The following is a 24717-nucleotide window of genomic DNA, read 5'->3' as shown; positions in this document are numbered from 1 at the left end:
AAAATAGTTAACCAGGACAATGAGCTGCCTATCAGCTCTCATATAACTGGCGCCACTATATTTTGATTTCAGTGATTAATTATCACTAGCAAGAAAAATAAATAATTTTCAGCGATTCAACATATATAAAAAATTACATAAAACTACGTTTTTACATGTTTGCTAATTTGTTGAAATGTTTCGGTGATTAAGAAAGTAAAGTGGAAAGGCTTCATCTCATCCTGCTTCTATGTCTTTCTCTGTTGGCGAAACAAAAGTTAAATATTCCCACCATTACCAAAGCTGTGTGTGGAATGCAGCCTTTTGCAATACTCAGCAAAGCCAATAAGATCTGCCATTTTGACAGCAAGGTGCTTTCGAAGCGCCATATGCATTTTATACAAGTCAAGATTTCACACCCTCGGAATACTGGCTTCAGGTTTTCCAAATACGACGTTGCTAAGAGCGGTGGTTCCATGCAGCAGTTACTGCTGCATTCACCTCACTCCGGAATCTCGGATAAAATTCCACGCCAAAAAGAAAACTTTCAGGGCAGCTTCGTACACCTACTGAATAGTTTTATCGTAGCATATTGACCCACTAAATTAACACAATGAACAATTCAATAAACAGAATACGCCTCGCAAAGAAATGAATATGTATGCCGTAGGGTGCGTCCATACAACAGAAAAACACGTCATAAATACACGTCTGAAACCTGGTACACATAAAATTATCACAACCAGGTTGAATCGAATCAGTGTCTTTCATTGGAGAATGAACCTTCGTCAGATACTGGATCACCGTAGGAAGCGCTGGACTTAAGGTGCCAATAAATCGTTGATTTGCATTTAAGCCTTTTTTCAATGGTATATATTTTACGGTCTTAAAAACCTGGGAATCTTAGTGCTGCTTTTTACCGGGAGAGGAAAATCAGGCCCTACAAACTTTTAAAATTTAGGAAAAAAGTTCAAGGCGGGACTTCCATACTGCCACCAATATTGGCCACTTGGTAAAAAGTTTGGCGGTTAGATGGGAAAATATGCCAGAAAGAGCGTTCGTCTGACATCGCTTTAAAAATGTTTTAGGAGGTTTCTTCCGGCAAAGAAAATGCCGTTCGTCAGAATTTCTCGTTGATTAAAGAAAGTTTTGTAGTGATAAGAGGCTCCGTCGTTTTCGGGGACAAAAGATGATTGGAATTCTTCAAGTTTATGCATTGATGTGTTACGGATTCTTTATTAATAAAAACGCAGGGAGAGTCCAGTTTCTTTTTCTTGTCTAATCTCGGAGAGTCATCACTTTCACACCTTTACAGCTAATATTTTGGTCGTCAATAAGAAAGTGAGGATGCTCGGTAGCTGCAATAGGAACTTTTTTCTCTCTGTTTCTCGCACATACACACACAAACGGACTCACAGACGACAGATACACTTAGAGAAATTCAGTAATAAAGAAGAACCTGAGGCCCAAACCAAACTAAAACCACAAACGCGCCTTTTGAAAGAAAGAAGGCTGTGAATCTGAGAAAACAGAAGCCACAAATCACAATAATAACTCTTTGGGTGTCAAAGGTAGCATTGTCCATCAAGCGGGGAGGGGAAGGGGAGGCCAAATACAAGGAGAGAGAGAGGGAAAGAGGGAGAATCACTAATGTCTATTCCAACCTTTTAAATTAACATGTCTAACAGGTAACACGTTTTTCCATTTTTCCTGCATTATTCATCTATTGGTAAAAAAAATATATAAATAAAAAATAAATAAAATGAAACCGAAAATGCATCTACCTTTCGGTGGTCTCGGTATAATACTGTATGAGCCGCAGTCAATGAAACTTTACTCACGGCTCGGTGGTGACCTGTCCTATATCGTTGCCAGACGCACGGTTATGGCTATATTTAAGCTTAAAAAAACTACTGAGGCTAGAGGGCTATAATTTGGTAAGTTTGATGATTGGGGGGTGGGTGGTCAACATAGCAGCTTGCAGCCCTCTAGCCTCAGTAGTATTTAAGATCTGAGGGCGAACAGAACAAGAGTGGATGGACAGACAAAGCTATCTCAAGCCTTTTCATAACCTTGAACACAATTGGCATTTTCTTTCTGTGCAACTCCAGCATGTCTGTCATAAATCATGCAGGTCACAATTCCATTGAGCAAAGCAATATATTCTAAATTCGGAATGGCGACGCTGTCACGCGGCGATAGCAAAATCAATGATCTGTATTGTCGTCCAGACCTGACGCTCGTATTTTATGTAAAGTGGTTTAAAAACATTTTTCTAATAGACGGCAAATTGGTATGTAGCGTTATTGTTTACAAAGAGAATGCTTTAAAGCGAAAATAGGTTGGGAAACCTTACTCATGCCTATAACGAAAGTTTGATCTATTTTTTTTTTTTTTTTTTTTTTTTTTTTTGGGGGGGGGGGGGGGCGGCTGACAAGTGAATAAGACTATTTTAACATATAAACAAACTATTCAAGTGATACTCTTGCCTTCGCTTCTGGTATAGTTTCTCAGTTTATCTTGGAGGATATACAAACAGATATATAGTACATACATATGTACAGTACCGAGTGACATGTTATGGGACGAGAGAAGAAGAAGAAAAAAAAGTGTTCCCCCTTATCAAATTACTTAATGAGCTGTATTACTTTAGATTTTCCCAGTGACAGGAAAAATTAAACAAACACGAAGTGCTATTTCAAATTTCTTGAATTGATCAGATGAGTTGATTATACTTCGAGGTGAAAAGATCGAAATTTTAATTTTCCTTGGCATCGTGAGATAAGAGGAATATTTCGGATATTTTCTTTAGCTTATGTTGTCGACCTAATACCGCATTTTGTTTTATCATGACCCGAGAACACTGTTTGACTTTTAAAGTAACTTTCTGAAATGAAGGCGTGTGGTCACTCCGACTACACGAATCACCCCATCTGTATTTGGTTTCTCATGGCAACACATTCCATCGTTCCTAAACACGCGAACGAACGCCTTTCGTTTACATTGTTTAATGCAAGCTTTTTGGTTTAATGTGTGGTTGGCATCCCATCCATTACCTGCGATCCATGTAATTCTATTATGAAATTGGCATCTTTTTATCACTTTTTCCTTTCCTAAATTCCCATGTGAATGCACGAACAGAAATGAAAGAATCATTATTACTGTTGTTGTGCAGGCATATACCAGTTTATCTAAAATAATTTTTTTGAAAAGCAAATGCGCCCCGCGTTGTAATGCGAAAGCTTTTATTATAAAACACGTGCAATAATCCATTATGAAACAGGTACATCACACAGTGGACAGTCTCAGTCTCAGCTGATTTGTGAGGGTAGTTAGTTCTCTTAAAATATGGAACTCTACAGTCCTTCGAATTTCTCAAAGAGGAAGAGGTCGTCTTCTAAGAAGTCTGCCATCATCTTCTCCCATTTCATGCTTCCGTGCCCAATGGCCGCTCGTACCAGACTTCCAATGTCTGGGGCCAGGTTTTAAGCATGAGCTATAAGATGAGGTTGCTGACCTCATACCCACGTCCACACAGACTGGATAAGTAGTTTCAGAACCCACACTATGTGGTTTACCATCAGTGTTTCTTTACGAGCGGTTACAGGTATCCGTCATACATTAATTATGGCTTTGTGTGCCCCAGCTTGAGAAGAAAGTCGCATGAAGATGGACTGGCTGACTGGTTAAATGAAAATGGCGTTGCAACACGAATGAAGGAGTGCCCAACAAAACTAACAGTTCCACACTAAGAAGATGATCGTAGATGCAAAAGGTCTTTAGCCCTTAGTCATGGGTGAACTGATAGGCGACTGCCCCTTTTATCCATATATTACTGGGGTGACCGTCCGTTTCATCCAGGTATTAAATTTTTCAGTAATATATTTCTATGGTCTCGAGTACACGAAATGAAGTATAAGCCCGTAGAGTTTATTTACCACATAAATTGGAAGGGGAAAGGGGCAGGGGTACAGGTTTGAAACCTACCGTTATCTACGTTGGGTCAAATAATGGCCAAGTGGCAAAATTTGTCCAGATCGGTCAAGCGGTTCGGATTTCTATAGCGCACAAGTATACAAACAAACATACAAACGTTCACTTTTATATATGTATGTAGTGTGTATATTATATATATATTTGTAGTGTATATATATTATAAATATATATATATATGTGTGTGTGTGAGCTTATTTATACATAAAAGTAAGGACCTGATTAAGACATCCATTAGTGAAAGCGAGTTGCAGACTCATTAGAAAATGTACACAAATCATGGTGAAATATGCCTGCTGTATTCATGAGGCAGAAACAAACCAAGAAGAAGAAGAGGGGAGCAAAAGTAACCAACAACCGAGGCTGCTTCAGGTGGGTGTTTCCTTGAAGCAAGGGCAAATCACTGGGATGAATTAAGTCCGCGCAACCAGTGAGAGAGAGAGAGAGAGAGAGAGAGAGAGAGAGAGAGAGAGAGAGAGAGTCCTCACTCCTACCCCAATCCCAACTCCAGCCTCTCCATCCTACACTTCGATTATCTGTAATGTTCAAGCGGATGGCTTCAGGGCACACAATCACACATGCCACTTTAGTATCTGCTGTATACAATGCGTTCAGGGGCCCCTCCCCGAGTTGCGTCTTCAGCCTTTGGGAAAATGATGAGATGAGAAGTGCTGGCATTGCTATTCGAAGCTTTGCATGAAATAGCAATGGGGGTTTGGTCACAAAATAATTTTCTGAACTTGCAAAGATCGATGAAAACAGCGCAATAATCTAGAAAATTCTGGAAACAAAACTATGAACACCAGATTGAGAGAGAGAGAGAGAGAGAGAGAGAGAGAGAGAGAGAGAGAGAGAGAGAGAGAGAGAGAGAGAGAGAGAGAGTTTGATCTTAGACTGGACAGAAAGAATGCACGCGCGCACACACACACACGCACACACACATATATATATATATTATACATACATTATATACAGATACGTATAACGGTATAAACAACGGAGAAATATGAAGTAAGAAGTTTAGCGGTAAACGGAAAGCAACAGTTCCGTAACAAAGCAATATGGCTACTGTTTATCGTCAAAGAGTTAGTTGCATACTTTCAGCCGTATATTTGCGTATTCATGTAATGTAATTTAGCTTCCCTGTACCACTACTGGTAACAGAGCCAAACTTAGAATAAACTTCTTATCTCGGTAGCATGCGAGGACCCTTAAAAACATCATTTAGTGGTGTGAGATCCGTAGGTACACATAGGTGCCTCTGACTGATCATGTTAACAACGCTGAACACGTATAACTGCTAGGGGCATGCATGTGATGGTATTTATCCAGAATGTATGTACATAGGTACATACATTCTCTAAGTGCTTCACAATGTCACTAAACTCTAAATTAATATCTAATGAAGATAAATATTCGTAACCAAAGGAATTTGATTTATTATGGAGCTGCATCCGCGAGTTTGTGATATAAATTGTGTTAGCGCCTTCAGTGAAAATTTCTCTGCGGGCAATGCAATGCTCAGCGGTGTATGTATACAGTATGAGAGAGAGAGAGAGAGAGAGAGAGAGAGAGAGAGAGAGAGAGAGAGAGATAACTTGAATTTTGGGCATCCAGTATTCTTCAAAGGCAATAATATAATAATCCTAAAAATAACAGAAACAAACAAACATTGGCCCAAACAGCTGGCAGGGAACCGCAGATAATAACCTCTCTTCTTAAATTACTTCCAAGAGAGTATGATGGGATTCCCATCCCGGCAGTAGACGGAAATGCCACGAGTCTGTACACTTGCACCGTTGCTAGTGTAGATACTGAGGCAATCCGAGTCTGTTTTGATTTATGGATTTGTTTGTTTGGTGATTTTACGTTGCATGGAACCAGTGGTTATTTAGCAACGGGACCAGCGGCTTTACGTGACTTCCGAACCACGTCGAGAGTGAACTTCGATCACCAGAAATACACATCTCTGACCCCTCAATGGAATGCCCGAGAATCGAACTCGCCAAGACCAAACCGATCACGCCACTGAGGCGCTCGATTTACGGATTTAAACGGTTGCTTGTGTAGAATTTGAGGTAACCTGAGTCTGTTTAGAATTACACGGTTGCTTGTGTAGATTCCGAGTCAATCTCAAGGCTAAAATGAAAACAATCGGGATCATAAATGAGAGGCATCCACCTAAATCAAACTCTCTCTTTTTTTTTTTTATTCTTGTTAAGATCGTGGATACAAAATCAGTTGGAAAATTTTGCTCATGTATTAAATAAACTTCACTATGGCACAAACAAATAAAGATTTCATTTCAATCTCTCTTCTTGAAGGTTTTCCACACAAATACGGGAAGAGTAATATTAATAATATAATACGCATACAAAATATGTATAGGAGAGAATGAATACGTAATTGGTAGGCGGTAACTAAAAAACTAATGACAGACTCAAAGACTACACTTTCATTCTTAACAGCTGGATTCTTCTCGAGTACTTTTTAATCTTCATATTGTCATCATCATCATCATTATCAGTGATCTTACTTAGTAAATACAGGGACTTATTGTGTGACGTTATCGTGTCAATATTTTCATAAATAAATCATAGATGACAAGATTCCCCTCTCCCTGCCTTTTGTTTGTTTGCTTTTTTTCGGTAATTGTTTCTGCTCGAAATGTACGTTAGTCTTACGAAATTTTGATCCGGATTTTTAAGTTTTATCATTTTAAGAGCATATATGCAACAGTCAAATTTGTCCAACTAAGGGTGCTAATCGTAAGTTAGCAGCATTTTCAAGTTTTTTGCAATGGTTCTTATGAGCATCACCACTTCCATCCTTGTAATTCCACTACTACTACTACTACTACTAATTACTACTACTACTACTAATTACTACTACTACTACTACTAATAATAATAATAATAATAAATAATGCATTTAAAAGCATATTTCGTTCGTTCGTCAACTACACAATCAATCATGTAACCCAAGAAATTTATGAAAGATGTTTTTCTAACTAAGGATTCCAGAACCACGAAAAGGGAGAAAGTATGGTAGAATCGACCATTATGAGCTACTAATGAAGACTTCAGGTACTTCACTGTTATATCAAGTATTATTATCATCATCATCACAAACATTCGCTCGAAGACCTTATAGACTGGGAATATTATCATAACCAATAACATTTCCAAATCCGCGAAACTGAACTCATCGCATTCCCTTCGTTCTTGAACAACACCGGATACAATTTCAGAAGCAGCGCATTTCAGACATGTGGCCCCATAATGGATCCATATAAATATTTAACGAGTTCTGGTGGGATGCCAGATTGCACCATCCATTATAACGCTAAACATTGGCACCCGGTACGTCCAATTAGTGACGCGGAAGTCAATAACATGCAAATGAGTGTCCAGGTGAACTATTACGCGCTGTAACGGCTTCCAACCTTGGCCGACCTTCGTCTGTTTATTTCCAGATTCCATTAGCAGTGCTATAATTTATGGGCAGCCGTGGGCTCTCAACATCCATCCCTTTCAGGAATATTTTTCACAATGATTGGAATGTCATTGGTGCTATTTGTTGCGCCCCGTCGTCTAAAGCGCTGCATTTGTTGCCCAGGTAACCTTATAACCAGTTGTCAAACTTTGGACTGGCCTGAGCTTTGGCCTCGGCTCCGTGGCCTTCCATATCCTCCGGTCCGAGTTTCTTTGCTAGAAGATGCACACCTGTTGCTGTTTATTTCCTTTTAGCTTCTACCTTTTTGTCTGGTTATTTGTTCTTAAATACATGTACCGTTTTATTTACTGTTACTTAACAAGTAATAGCTATGCGTTTTGTTTTTGCTAGCCATAAGCATTACTTTGCTCACTGACTATTATATGCAGTTTTAACGTTCTTGTTCACGTACAGACATTCTATTCAATGGGAGCTGGCTATGCGGCCTTGTTGCTCTTTCATTAAGAATTTGTGCTCATTGTGAATAAAATGGGGCAAAAATATAAGCAGTTTCCCGCTAAAATATTTATAATTCAGCAGTTTATTAATAAAATAGGTTTAATACGGACATGGAAATACGTTTAGTCAAACCAGGGCCTTAAGCTTTAACTTTTTTTCTCACGGGATCGATTAGTGTACGTAGACAAGAACGCAAAAACGGATGGCGCCATTCACTATGAATCTTTACCTCCCAACTGTCAGGACACCAGAGGTGGCTGTTGACCACTGACCGACCAGCCAGGAGGGCAGCCTTGTGACGCCCACCACGTCGCCGTTTTCCACATTTCCTGTGATTTCACGCTTTGGAAAACTCTTTCTGCTGGTCTGTCGCTTCCTTCTTGGCAAGACCCAAATCTTCTCTTTCCCCGTTATGTGCAGTTTCCTTCGGGTATGGGCTACTGAACGGATCTTGTTTCCCGTCACATCAGTATTTCTGTAAAACATGGGCTTCGGCTGCTGCTGGCTTGGCATTTGGGCACTCTTCCTTCCAATGGCTTAGACAGAAATCATTTTTGTAAAGTATTCTGGCATGGAACTGAAAAATGTGGACCTATGGTTAAATGCGTTTAATGTCGTTCCAATTGTCGAAATTCCGGACCAGCGTCCAAAATAAATGGAGTTGTATGCTATGTTACATTTTTCTCTTTACGGCTTGGCTGTCAGCGTCAATAAAACAGACGAGAATATTTTATGGAAAAATAGAAAACACCGATCCTAAAGCAGAAACAGCTTTAACTTTCAACAGCAAACTACTGTCTGTCTACATATTCATGAGTAAACAGGAGTGATAGGTCCATTAATAAACCGAAGGGGAATTGTTTAGAAAAGTTTTCACTAACTATTGGCCAATCGGACTATACACCTGTGTGGTCCTGTTGATAGCGCTCTTCCCTTCAGTTGAGAGACCCGGCTGGGTTCGATCCCGATGTGAGTCAGAAATAAACTTCTGCCCCACACGTAACGGCGTGTTGATTATATATATATATATATATTATATATATATATATATATATATAATATATATATATATATATATACGCCGTTGATTATTATATATATATACATATATATATATTATATATATAATATATTATATATATATATTATATATGTTCTTGTTTTTTCCTACAGTGAGTTATCCTAGCCGTTGGTACCTTTCCGTCTCCGTATAATCTTATTAACGTGTGGTGTGAGGCTGCAAGCCAAGTGCCTCATCACCTCCGTGTTTTGACAAAGAAAAAATAATCCTCCACAAACTAAACCCATACACTGAATTGTTCTATACTACCAGCCCAACGACAATATCCGGTCTCCCACTCACTCAGTCACTAAAACACACACACACACACACACACACACACACACATATATATATACACACATATATATATATATATATATATATATAATATATATATATATATATGTATATATATATATATATATATATATATATATATATATATATATGTGTGTGTGTGTGTGTGTGTGTGTCGCGCCTCTGACATACATTAGTAAAAACAGAAGTTAATGAGCCAAGGGTATCAAACTCAAAAGATGAGCTTTAAACAATAAATTCATAAAAGTCTTGTGCCTTGCGAATTTATTGTTATAACTAGAAACTGATTCAACAATTTTGCCCTACATTCGCAAGAAATTCGAAACATAAGTTGACTAACGCTTACGAGAGAGAGAGAGAGAGAGAGAGAGAGAGAGAGAGAGAGAGAGAGAGAGAGAGAGAGACAGTGCTCAAATGCAAAGAGAATTATTTAGTGGAAATGACGTCACAGAAGGTAAAAGTCTGCAGCAACCATTGTAAGGTCGTAAACGTCCGGATGTACAGGTATCTGGAAACACAATGCATAAAAAGCTTTAGAGGGGAGCATTTAAATATTGAATAAAGGTATGGTCATTTTGGCAGTCGATAATGGAAGTTATGCCAACATTGCATAACTCCATGAATGTACCATCGGATCATTCTTTATCTAATTTTATTTTCCTGTATTCAGAAAACATTTCAAAACTTCGCCAAAATAATATCATATCCTAACTGATTATTTAACTTTTTACCAGATTTACTCTTGGTACGTAACTTGATCTTCGTGTCACCTTGGTACCAAACAGTGGAGTCGAATAACTGGGCTAAAAGCAATAGCCTTCCGAATCCGCATCCTCCCATAAATATAATATAGTATACCGTCGGGAATCAATGGTTTTTCACGGTCGGTTTACTGGAAAACCCCTTTATAGTGTGAAAGCAAACTAAGGGACTAAACCAATTAATTATAAAACCTAACTCTGTGCTTACAAGTTTGGCAGGGAACGCATTAAACTATTTTTATTATTATGAAAAACAACGGCCACTCATTTCTTTCGGTACGGAAGGTTCAACGTCATAAAATGTCTATGTGGAAAAAAATGGGGGGAGGGCGGCAAGTGAGGAGGAGAGGAATATATAATACAAGATTACTCAATAATCGTGGTTTTGCACCACACAAACAAAATTAAGGTGTGGGATTCGTGTCTGTATTCGTCAGGTCTGAAACTGGACGATCGTTCTTGTCAGGTCTGACTGACTCACTCACTCATTGCCGGAAAACATTCTTTCGGTGGAAACATGCACGCTACGTGACTCACTCAATGTCTTCTCAGTCTTGGCTTTGCGAGACGTTCCTACCTGCGTCCTCGGAAACGAATGAGAATTGTTTAGAGCTGTCAAACGATGAATCACTCGTGTTTTTGGTTTGTTACGAATGAAAGATATAGAATTTTGATTCTTACATTTAATAAAATGTTAACGTTGTCAGTGTTCGAACGACTGTCTATATACGTTAACATTTTTTTCAGGTCGTCTGACTCTAGACCTGTTTAAAATTATTGTTAATTTCGATAGCAAAAATTTCTTATTCTACTATAATACGTCAATAGAATAGAATACAGAAGTTTGACCAAAGGCCAAGCACTAGGACTTCTTATGCGGTCATTGAGCGATGAAACGAAGTACAACGGTTTGAAAGGCGCAACAGGAGGAAAACCTCAAAGCAGTTGCACCAAGAAACAATTGTTAGGAGAGGGTGGACAGCAAGATGGAAGGAAAGAGAATATGAATGGAGGTACAATAACAGCAAGGAAAGGGGTCGCAGAGCATCTTAGCTACTTTTAGTCATGCACGAGGTGCACTGACGACACTACCCGCTACAGGGATATACTATTCTCGACCATTACGCATTTCACTCTACATCGAACTGAAACTATTTAAAACAATATTTCAATCTCGACCTCCACACAGCGATGTCGTTGGCCTTTTAGCATTTTCTATTTTTATTCGAATCCAACCACAAGTCAAATGCTGACTGAACCAGAGCGTTTTTCTTTTTTGAGAGGGGGGGATGCCATTTTTTTTTTTTTTTCACAACCACTACTGTTTCCTTCATGCGTGGTCTAAAAATAAGCGCTTTGGGTTCCTCTCCCACCTCTATGAAAAGAGTAACGACCTTAACGAAGATCGAGTGACAAGATAAAGATAAGACAGTAAGGACCAGACAGGTAGAGATTATAACGGATTTCAAGCTAAAAGTATTTTTCCGGTCATTTTAGGGGCCATTTAACTCTGGGGTATATTAGCAGCATTTTATACTTCAAAATTCATATTATGCTCAGTGATCCTAACGGATGTTAGTTTGGGATCTACGTCATCGTCGATCAAGCGAATTCTTAATCTTGTTTGGATGCAGGATTCCTATTATCTACCGATGATTTTATGTTCTTTATCTGTACGGATGAGATGTATGGGTACATTAAACTGAATATTGAGTACTTAAATCTTCATAATAATAACAATAGTAACGGAAGTATTGTTGTCAATAATATCACGTTTATTTTAATCTTGAATAAACATGTTACGCTATACAAAACGAAGCGGTCGGCCGTGCATTTGCGTGCACATTTCCTCTCTCCTAAAATTAAAAAAAATAAAAAAAAAAAAAAAAACCAGCAGAAACAAAAATACAAGAAGACAAAAGGAACAGGATAACAACGGTCCTGGAAACACTTTAGGAGACAAGATCCACTATCTCGGGGTTTGGGTAGACCTTGCTAACGTTCACAAACCACCCTTTCAAATGTCGACCATTTCTGGAGACTACACACTAATATTTATAAACTGTCTACATTAAGAAATATCATTCAAGACGGCTTGTCGTTCAGGTATATCACAGCATAGACAGCAAATCATTGAAGAAATTCTTACTTATAATGCTCATTATGTTATTATTATCATTAAACTACGCACGACAAACCCATTCAATCGTTCAATAATCTTCCACAGAAGAGAATGCCCAGATGTGAAAAATGGAAAAAAGTCGATGAAAATAAAAATAGTGCACAAATGAACGCCGTTTGAGAAATGAATTATGTCCGCTGGGACGAGCCCAGACATCTCTTGAAGTGGAAAACTGTACAAGAGGACCATCATGAGTTCTAAGTGCCCCTATGCGTGCGTCCCTTCGCTGGCTTATAAATGATGCACAAATGTTCTTCAAATATTCAATTATTTCTGGTTTGGACAACCACAGATTTCGTGACACCATTTGTGATAAAAAGTGACCAACCAAGTCAGTTTTAAAAGTCATGCTGGCTCCCCCCGGGTTTCCAACAAAATGTAATCCCTGCTCTGTTATTCATTTCGTGGTATTGGCGCGATGTGGCAATGTGGTGAGGAGGGGAAGCGCGATAGTCGGCAGAAGTTGCAAGAACACTGCAAGTAGTCATAAGTAGTGGTACAAGTATTCATTTTCTCACTGTCCAAACTCCATCCTGGTCTGCTATTTTCCTGTCCAGTGACAGTGGCACGACAAACAAATTGAAAATGGGGAAATATGACATCAACCTCCTATGCTCACCGTGGAGGAGCTGTGAAAGCAGGAAATAAAATTCACGCTATCCTAACCAAGACCTTGAAAAGGACATCACCAGTTTACTTGCAAATTATTCCCGTTTACATTAATACTCTCTTTCATGCAACGCCAGAAAATTTTCAGTCAATCAATCACTTTACTTGCTTACTCCTCGCTAAAAACAAACTGTATTTGTATGATTCCGTGAGACCATATTTGATGACTGTACTCAGTAACATTATCACTACTTGAGAAACACAAACACCCTTTTGTATAATTTTCTACGCCTATTATTCAATACATATTAATAAAATATGAACCGTATAAATACATACAAACATACCTTCAACACGTGATTCATTTATCACTCACACCCACAAGTGAAAAATTTAAAGACTGGGTGTATATACGTATTTCCTGACCGGTTTCAGTTTGCCTTGGAAATAAAGCTAAGTTGAAACCGATCAGCTTACATGTGGTGACGCGTGATGTGTGTATATGTATATGTATGTATATACATATTTATATATATATATATATGTATACATATTCCCGAAGTGGGGCGAATTAGATATTCAACATTTGTGGCTTAATGGTTGTTAAAACGTTACGGTGATGTGACAACAATTCGTGTGTGTGTGTGTGTGTGTGTATATATATATTAATTATATATATATATATATATATATATATATATATATATATATATATATATGCATATGTTGTATTTTATTTGCAATATAATATAAATTATATATATATATATATATATATATATACATATATACATAATATATATATATATATATATATATATATATATGATATACTATATAAGATCACATGGAAGCATACTTTAATTCCAAAAACGACATAAAAACAAAAAGAAAATAACAGGAAACATTATCAAATCATAATTACTTAAAATTTCATGCTGACTTCTATAACGCTAGATGGCTAAAACACATTACTGGTGCCATGCCTCCCAAATTAAACACGTCTCATTCTGAGGGGGCTTTGTCAAACATACACATTAGTTAAGAACATGAATACATCCAGCTTGTTTTGCCTTGCGTCAATATTCATAAAGAAACTAGTGTCTTGGTAAAAATGCTGTCAAAGAGAGAGAGAGAGAGAGAGAGATTCGAACTTGCAGTGTTCCTACTAAGTCTTCATACTTTCATATTTTAGTCATGACATATGATTATTGTGTGATTCTTGATCTCAAAAGGTCTTGAATTTCGTGTGGGTAGGTATCATCTTCGTATTCAACAAACTTGAAGTGTATAAATATACACACACTACTATATATATATATATATATATATATATATATATATAGATATATATATATATATACACACACACGCTCTTCATGCTTGTTGAGTACGAAGTTGATACCTACCTACAAGAAATTCAAGACCTTTTGAGATCAAGAATCACACAATAATCATATGTCATGACTAAATATGAAAGTATGAAGACTTAGTAGGAACACTGCAAGTTCGAATCTCTCTCTCTCTCTCATTTTTATATATATACATACATACATATATATATATATATATATATATATATATATATAGTTTATATATATATATATATATATATATATATACATGCACACGTGTATGTATATATGTATGATGTATTAAACATATCTTTTTTATGGAGAGTCCTTACAAGGAAAATGAAATAAAACAAAAGAAACAAACAAAACGTTAAACTTACATGCGCCCTAAAGTTTCAAAAACCGAATTGAGATTGACTGAGGAATGTTGCTACTCATGAATAAAGTCAGTTATTCCCGGCATCTCTACATTTGCAATTTGTACCTTACTGAATGCCAGTGAGAATATTTTATGTTAAGTTTGATTTGTGTAATTCATCGGGAACCACAAGTGCGTACATAAACACATTTGTATTAATAGGAAAAAAACTATCTTTACAGCATAAGAATGTTACCATGCATATTTATAAAATAAAATAAACTCCAAAATACATTACTTACTTTTACTTAGCTGACATTTACGCATATCGTTATATATATAATATATATATATATATATATATATATATATATATATATATATATATATATATGCATGTGTGTATGTGGGTTCCTGGGCGCGAATATTTGTTTTAAAAGAAACTTCCCATCCCGTAACAGACGAATGATAAATCTTAACGGTCACCGAGAGAATAACAAGCACTTAATTCGTCAAAACATTCCTGCAAATTATCCTTCGACCCAGAGTGACTGACTTGTCCAGTGTTAACATCTGGAAGGATAAGCCCGTATCCTCCTGGGGGTTAGATTTCTACTTAGGCAGGCAAAGAATACGCAAAAATACTTTGCGCCCATTGTTGTCTTCGTAAACACATGTTGCATATCCTTTTTACACTTCGAAACAAAGCAACAATTTGGAATGCTGACAGAATAGTAAATAAACATGAACAAATATAATTAACTTACGTGTATTGTATGTAAATAAATTTCACTTTCAACAAGAAGTCACAAACAATGAGACGAAGTCCACTGGCGCACGCCGCCACGTCCGTTGCTAATCTCACACTGACAAAGCTCACACACACAAACAGGAGGGGAGGAGGCAGCAGCTCACTCAGTCAGCTGAGCGACGAGGCTGGGTTATGGGGGGACCGGACGGTATTGTGGAGGGAGAGATGCGGTCTCTGAGCAGAGAACTCTAGTAACGTCAAACCATCGAATGTAGCGACCCGGCGGCCGGCCATACTCATCCGAAATCCCGTCTGTTTATGAAGACTCCTGCCACTTTGCAGCTACCGATTGTCAATAATACTCGAAGAATAGTAAAGATTTTAAACAATGACGAAACGTGTGCGCATAATTTGTGGTATATTCAGAATTAAATTTTTCATGGATAGCTTGAAATGTAGATGACATTAAAGTTCAAATGTTGTTTTTCAATGTGAAATTTAAACATAAGTCTGCTTAGTTAGAACACGTTATTATTTCTTACATCGTTGTCTACGAATATTTCTTACACCGTTGTCTACGAAAAGAGAAATGCTTGATGAAACAGATAACTATAAATATACTCTGTTTTTTTTTTCATCTGTCCATCCGCCTGTGGTGTTTTTGTATGGTAATACTGCGTCCCGGGCTTTAGATAGTTACGCTATTTGTAAGTTTTAGGCAAATAAAAGGATATCTGGGTGTACATTTGCAACTGAAAAGTTTTTTAATAATTTACTGTATGCGAATTACACCGTTAATATTCGAAATAGGATATTATTATAATCGTTGATGTAAGCTGAATGTAACTATCTAAAGCCCGGGCCGCAGTGTTACCATATAAACACACCACAGGCGGATGGACAGATGAAAAAAAACAGAGTATAGGTAGACCTGCCCGAGGCGACGGACGAGCGATGTTCAACCTTGATTCTGAAATGGTGACAATTGCTTTAGTTCATTTGGAAATCTGTGTCGGGTTCTATTTAGTTTATATTAATGGTGAGGTTATACAAATCGTACATTATCCTTGTACAAATGGCACGCATTCTATTATAACGACTTTTCTGCGTAAATTTTTCCGTCTGATGTCTAGGTCGATTAAGCCCACTGCCTTTGTTCCGCCTACCTTACCAGTTTCCTCCCACAGTTTTTCGTGCTTCGCTTGTCACATGCTGTGATGTATGTTTATTGTAAACCTTCAGTTTATTTAATATAACGTCTTACACCTGCTTTAGCTTCACGTAGTCTTTTTTTTATTTTATATATTTATTCATTTGTAAACAAAGTAATACTTGAATTTTCCTCTTCCCACTTTTGATAACAAAGATGATAACCTGTAACATTTATGATAATAATCTTCAGCTAAATTAATAAACCTAGATAGAATTTCCGCTGTCTAGAAAAAATCTATTAAAACATTTTAGTTGTCCGAAGTGGAACCTGGGTTAAACTTAGGCATCATTAAAATTTCTGCAATGATATATTTTTTCATTGTACAGTTTTTACACATCCCGTCAGTCTTCAGTTTTGAGACATTTTAGTCTAGGGGGAACTTCAATGTGCAATAGGCTTATGCATCATCATAGCCTACAGTAGTCCTTAAACATCACAGTAGGCAGAGAGTTAGGTATTAAAAAAGATTACAGGCAATAACTGACAAATAATTAAAGCCGACATGATAACTTCACTCAGATAATGCCGATGATGGGATGATGAACACTGCTTACAATGAGGCAGATGATGGACTAGGAAATACAGAGGAAGGCACAGAATTCCACGTTTTGAAAAAAACTGTCGTATGGAAAGGCTGATTCATGGTCCAAGGAATGTGAAGCAGCAAAAGTATTTCAAGAAATTAATTATGTGCAACAGAAACAGAAGAGACTACACAACAAATAACCGCTGAAACTTGTGCATCTTTATCGTATGAAGTAGCTACACGAATACCTTCCGTCCATATTCTCCGACGAGATACGAGACGCTATAAACATAAGAAAGGGAACTATTTAACGTTGCCATCATGTGCTCAAGATCTTGTTATACCTGATAACTGTAAAAACAGCCAATGGTTTGTTTGTTGTTTGTATGGTGTTTTTACGTTGCATGGAACCAGTGGTTATTCAGCAACGGGACCAACGGCTTTACGTGACTTCCGAACCACGTCGAGAGTGAACTTCCATCACCAGAAATACACATCTCTAACACCTTAATGGAGTGCCCGATAATCGAACTCGCGGCCACCGAGGTGGCAGGCCAAGACCATACCGATCGCGCCACTGGGGCGCTAGAAACGAAAACAGCCGATGGTGAAAGCTTTTTGTTACACGATTCGCTTTGAGGGCAAGAGGATCTTGATATTTGGAACGGCTAAAAGTAAAGAATTTTTTTTTAAAGTGTCCTAATTGGTGCTTCCACGTAACATTCAAAGTAGTTCCTGAAATCTTTAGTCAGCTGTAAACGATTCGTGCCCTAGTTGATCATCATCAGTACATCCTGCATCTAAGCACTGTTACCGGATAAGACTCAAATAACTTATAACAAATTAATACGGGAAGTGAAGAACTTGACGTTAAAGGTTGCTACTTCTTCCATTTCTGCGAAATAGTTTTGGGAAAATACAGGCATTTGTCTTTCAAAAGCATTATCACGACAATGATTTTTCTCTTAAAATGATGATGGCAGCAGCCCTTGCCTTCATATCCCCTGAATCTGTTCTTGCAGCTTTTGCAAAGCTTTATGCTATTATGCCGGAAGAAGCTTTGCCAATGTTGGATTATTCTGAAGGTGATACTTATATTGGCAGGCCATGTCGACGAGGACGCGGAGAACAAACATTTAGCATATCTCTTTGAAACATGCACGCAAGAGCAAATGTCGAACTTATTGTACGAATAATTCTGTCGAAGGATGGCATCAGGCCATCAGCGCTTTGCAACACTTGCTGGTTGTTCCCATCAAGTCATCTGAAAGTTTATACCCTTCTAGAAAGGGAAATTAAGCTTTCAACATCTTCAAAAGGCTCAATTTATGGCTGGTGTCGCTAGTGAACCACCGAGAAAGAAGTAAGGATGCAGCACCACGAATTTTATCAATTGTGCAAAAATACGAAGAAAATGCATATTTTGATTTCTTAGAGGCGTTGCATTAAATTTAAAATGTTTGACATTGACAAACAAAATTGACAACTATAATTCCTTTTATAAATAGTTAACCATTCTTTTAAATTTCACTTTCCTAAAATATATCTATCGTAAAGAAAGACCATTAAGATAACTAGAACTACATAAGCACAAAATAAATAAATAATAATTAAATAAATAAATCGACTATACTATTATTCTAATAAGTTAATATAAGAGGTAATCCATCAAGACCATTGTTATTCTATTAATATATATGATTTTTTAGTCAAGATAACTAAAACTATATAAGCACAAAATAAATAAATAAGATAAAACAAGCAAGTGATTGCATGTTTTATCTTATTTTAATAAAAAATTAATAAACAAGGTAATCCATCAATTTATAATGAACAACTAAATATAATTGTTTGTTCTTGTGTATGCCTTTTCATTATGATTAAATTTATGTTTTCTTATATTGACAGATAATACCTTACGTGTTAATGTCCTCTTGGATTTTGCTCAAAGGAATTTAGACAAGGGGGTTTTGTCCTGGGGGGCGGGGGGGGGGGGGGGGCTTTGTCCTCAGGGGGCCTTTGTCCTAGGGGGGATTTTACCCTGACACCGTCTGTCTTGACCTTGTCTTTGGCAGCTGGCAAAGGATGGAGGGACCCTTAGCCTTGTTTCGCCTCCTTCTATTAACCGTCCTCATCTTTGGCATATGACCCAGAAGGCAGCCCTCTTAGAAGGCTAAGAAGCGCAGTAAGGGTATCAGTTTTCTGGTTGGAGTGACTGATGCCAGTACCTGTTCACGGCGGTCAAGGTCAGTGCAAGTGGTTAGGTACACAAGCACACTCATTGACCAATCTCTGTTGAGTAAAAAAATCTACAGGTGTGCAAGGCAAGTCCGTACCCTTCCTCACCTTACCCTGTCAATACTTGCAACAAACGCTGTAAAATACATAGTATTGTTTACAGAAAAATTAAACGTCTTTTCCTCTTATTCCCTATATGTAACATTGTATGATAGTTTACACAAACAGTTTTACCTAAATTGCAATCCTAATGATTACTGTATAAAAATACTTTTTACACTCTCACCTTCCTGTGTGCGCTGCTCTTCGTGCTTACGATGGCCACGCGTTTTCAGACTTCGGCTTTGATGTAAACATACCAGGGTAGTTTTTTTCTCTCTCTCAAATATCTTAGTAGTGTTCATATAGTTTAATAAAAATGAATTACCGTTCGAATCATAAACATAAAAACACAAAACAAAAAAGCTCCAGGAAGTTCACCAATGCCACCAAATGAGCGTGTGTACATACATAACTTACGCACACGACTGCATTTATTCTTTTGGCTTGTAAAAAAAATACAATAAAAATATTAATGAAGATACTGTAATGCAAAAAAGAAATATAGTAGTGAAGGAGTGTGTCGCGAAAAATGTGAGCTCCATTTCTCCGGCTTAAATCTTCACCTGCGTTCTCGATTTAGCATAAGTCAGGCAGCAGGAGAACTAGTTTCCCTTGTTTATGGACCATTGTACTTTATGTAAAATATTCTTCTGAGGCTGCTGAATCACACGAACTGTTATTAATAATAACTGAGTCTGGTTTTGAACCACATTTTTCATAATGCTGATACAATAACTATGAATTTTAGAATCCTTGGATTACAAAAAAAAAAAGAACTCTAATCCGAGGTGACGACTGTGCAAGCAGAGGGCCATTCGGCCTTCGCGGTTCTCCTCAAAAGCACCCAATCAGGCAAGACAACTCTGCGTCAATTCGAGTGCATAGCCAGAATCGTGTTCTCGCTATTATGTAGAGCTTTTCATTAGTCTGTTTGAATCAGTCAGGGATTGTTTTTCATTCACGGTATTTACGTAATGTTAGAGAATCCATCAGTGAAATTTACCTTTTTGCTATGTTAATTCTATCAAATCGAATTCACGCATTAAATACTTGTATTTTTCTAATGTGTCCCGTATGGACCACGTGACTTTCATTGTATCTCGTGTTACAGCAGTTGTTCAGTAATGTGTCATTTAATTGTTTAACATGTAATTGTATATCCGAGTTAGTTTATTTTTGCAGTAAAACTCGTAAAGTTTAGTCCCATTTCACTCTACCTTCGCTCAGTTTGGTGATCCTGTGCTGGAAATTTAGGCCATCATTCTCCAAACCAACCGGAGAGAACCAGAACCCGGTCGTGATGCAAAAATTCGTGACTGTGTGGATGTGTTACTGCATTAGGTTGAGGAGCTGTATGGGGACGGGACGCACTTGCCCCACTCAAGACTGATGGGCGCCCCCAAGACTTGGTTTGCCATCCTAGCCTTTGAAATAGTAATAATAGTAAAAATACACTCCAAGGTGTAAATGTGTGTGTGTGTGTTTGGGGATGGAGACTGGAGAGCGGCATATGGCTGAAACGACCAAGACTCAATTGATCGCGTTTAAGCTTGTCAGGAGTGAATGGGACAAAGTGTGATGTAGAAACAGTGCTGCTTGATTTTGGCTAGATCTCGCTATTGTTTATGCCTTTTAACAGAGAAAAAATGCTCCCTGTCGGTAGTCTAAAAGGTTTGCTGCTATATTAAGTCAATACAGCTCTTATGTGGCTTCAAAATGCGCAAAGATTTCCAAAAGTTTCTCGGGGGGGGGGGGCCATACCCCGCTTGATAGGGCTCGCTTCGGTCGCTACCCCACCCGTACCGCAAGCTCTAAACATCCCCCCCCCCCAGCAAAGAAAAATCTGAAATGCCATTGATTAGATTTCGATGTAGGTATACTTCATGTATTGGATTTTCTCTCTTTCTATCCCGTACTTCAGTACTGTACATAACCTTTAATAAAATGTGAATTACTGTATCATCATACACATAAAAATACACAACTAAACAAGATATATTAAGTCGGGTCTACGTAGCCCTCATCACCCATCCACAATGCATCCTTTCCCCATAGTTTCCTCTATATCTGTATATGCTTAGCCCCTCCCAGCCAGAGAAACCGCTCCCCAGCTCTAATAGCCTTACTGCCTCTCCTCTCCCACGGCACCCAGCCACGCCCCCACCCCCCTCCTGAAACTTCTTCAGGCCTCCCCCACCCGCAAAACCCTTTTTTTATGTGTGTTTATAAGTTTAACAATACATTTCATGAGACCACGCTGCATAGCAAACCGTCAGTGTTTTTTTTTTTTTTTTTTTTACTTTATTATAATTATATAATTATATATATATATATATATATTATATATATATATAATATATCTATATATATATATATATATATGTAAGTGTTTACATAATAAAAATATGGAATGTTAGTCCATATATATAAAAGACCAGATTGCTTGCAGGAATGTGATCAGACTAGAGACGCTAAAATGACGTATACAATAAGTATGTAGGCTAAGATAACATGCCGTCACCTGTAGTCATTCAATTGTTTATAAACATTAGTCCAAGCTCCCTGCTTGAGACAACTACCCCGACCTATAATTCAAACGGCCTACGTGATCTGTAGCGTGTCTCATTTTGATTGTGTGTTCGTATGAAACTATGTCATTTGTATGTATGTTCATATGTTCGAACTACTGTCTGTTCCCTCATAACTTGTAACAGAGATGGTAGACGGGCAGAACAGAGTTAGCTATCGTCATTAGAAGACCTGTACCTCTTTACCTAAGCTTTATCATGTAGAGGAATAGGATTAGCCATCATCATTGGCAGAAGCGATCAAGCTATCGTTATTAGAAGACTTGTACAATCATATCTGATCTTCAGCATGTAAAACTTCAGAAGAATACATATATTTTTATACTTCGTGTTTTCTACAAGAACCTCCTCACCATGAGTTTAACACATCATCGTCATAAACAAGAAGATAATCCCGACTTCGTAAGTGATCTACAAACCCCAAAACACTCCATTGAAGATGGAAGTGCAATACCAACCGACTTAGCGTAAGATTATCGCTAGTCTAACATTACCTCATAGGGCGCCTTATCATACAAGGCACAAGCCCTAATATATATATATAGATATATATATATATATATATATATATATATATATATATATATATATATTATACATATTATATATTATAATATATATATATATATATATGATATATAATATATATATATATATATATATATATATATATATATATATATATATATATATATATATATCTATATATATATATATATATATAATCTAATAAAAGGAGCCCATAAAAACACCAAAATATAGAGAGAAAAGTACTATATTTCAGAGACTGCTGTCTCCCTCTTCAGGTAGATGAATGAGAAAATTTTACAGAAAAGGTGGTATTTATACCAAGAGGTCCATCCACAGGCACCCAATTTAGGTCACCCCGCTGATAATCTTCCTTTAATCTTCTTAAGGTGTCAGTTGAATGAAAACCTTGTCGATCGTATCTGAAATCCATGCTCCTTTTGAGATGTTCATTACCTGCCTCTCTTTTATTAAGGCCGATTCCATTATTTGTCTCTTGTACCGCCAGTTGCTGCTATAAATTACACTGACAAATTCCAGTTTATTCTATGGTTATGTTTATTTTTATGGTTGAAAATAGCCGAGTTCTGTTGTCCATACCTAACTGACTGTTTGTGTTGCATTAATCTCTGGGGAAGTGATTTACCTGTAAATCCGAAGTAAGATTGGTCACAGTCCTGGCATGGGATTTCGGTTTCGTAAACCCCAGTGTCCTTGGGAGATGTCTTTTGTTCTGGGACGTTAATCAGGGATTTGGCTAAGGTGTTTGGGTAAGTAAATGCAAAAGGGTTAGATTTTTCGAGGGTGTGGGTTACTCTCTTAATCGTGTCCAGGTGATGAATTTTTATTTTATTGTTGGGTGTATTTCTGGTCTTGTCTTTAGGGGGTCGGTAGAAAATTACGTTTGCTATGTGAATTGCTTTCTCAATTTAAAGACGAAAGTTGCTTGCGAATTAGTTCAAATTCTTTTTCCAGGAATTTTGGGAACAAATTCATAAGGCTCTTAAGAACAGGTTGCTAGCCTACGCCTATCGTTGATAGTAATGTCGTGATAGCTAAAGTAGTGAATGTATGAAAGTGAGAACGTTGGTTTTCTGTATATGGTAAATTTGTATTTGTCATGTCTCTGATTATTAAAACATCAAGAAAAGGAATTTTGTTGTCTGTTTCCCATTCAACTTTAAATTGATGCTGGGCACTAATGCGTTTAATTTTGAGAGGAATTCATTAAAATTGCCCCACCTATTATCCCAAAATGTTAGAATAACATCCACATATCTCATCCACAGCATGTTTTTGGGTTTTATTGCATTTATTACTGTAGTTTCAAAGTATTCCATGTACAGATTGGCTAAAACAGGACTTAAAGGACTACCCATACTACACCCGAATTTTTGCTTGTAGAATGATTCCCCGAATGAAAATACGTTATTAGATGCACATAATTCACAAAGCAATTCACAAAGCAAACGTAATTTTCTACTAACCCCCTAAAGACAAGACCAGAGATACACCCAACAATAAAATAAAAATTCCTCACCTGGACACGATTAAGAGAGTAACCCACACCCTCGGAAAATCTAACCCTTTTGCATTTACTTACCCAAACACCTTAGCCAATCCCTGATTAACGTCCAACAAAAGACATCTCCCAAGGACACTGGGTTTACGAAATCCCATGCCAGGACTGTGACCAATCTTACATCGGAATTACAGGTATATCACTTTCCCAGAGATTAATACAACACAAACGGTCAGTTAGGTATGGACAACAGAACTCGGACTATTTTCAACCATAAAAATAAAATAACCATAGAATAAACTGGAATTTGTAATCGTGTAATTTATAGCAGCAACTGCCTGTACAAGAGTCAAATGATGGAATCGGCCTTAATAAAAGAGAGGAAGGTAATGAACATCTCAAAAGGAGCATGGATTTCAGATACGATCGACAAGGTTTTCATTCAACCAACACTTACGAAGATTAAAGGAAGATTATCAGCGGGGTGGGACCTAAATTGGGTTGCCTGTGGATGGACCTCTTGGTATAAATACCACCTTTTCTGTAAAATTTTTTCATTCATCTACCTGAAGAGGGAGACAGCAGTCTCTGAAATATAGTACTTTTCTCTCTATATTTTGGTGTTTTTATGGGCTTCTTTTATTAGATGGAATTTTGTTGCTACAGAACATTTTTAC

At 37.4% G+C, this 24717-nt stretch overlaps 1 protein-coding gene across 3 annotated transcripts in view; it reads right to left on the bottom strand.

Annotated features, from left to right (window-relative positions):
* Window positions 1-15496, bottom strand: part of LOC135222808 (uncharacterized) — a 271962-nt gene extending 256466 nt beyond the window's left edge. The window contains exon 1 of one of the 3 annotated variants that reach the window (XM_064261110.1): window positions 15340-15496. The gene's annotated coding sequence lies outside the window, so the exon portion shown is untranslated. The remainder of the gene's footprint in view (window positions 1-15339) is intronic. The other 2 variants (XM_064261111.1, XM_064261112.1) reach the window with 2 other exon arrangements.
* Between the last annotated feature and the right edge of the window lie 9221 nt (window positions 15497-24717).

The sequence above is a fragment of the Macrobrachium nipponense genome, chromosome 8, assembly GCF_015104395.2.
Source record: "Macrobrachium nipponense isolate FS-2020 chromosome 8, ASM1510439v2, whole genome shotgun sequence".
Classification (NCBI taxonomy): Eukaryota; Metazoa; Arthropoda; class Malacostraca; order Decapoda; family Palaemonidae; genus Macrobrachium; species Macrobrachium nipponense.
This window is presented reverse-complemented; position numbering and strand designations above follow the sequence as displayed.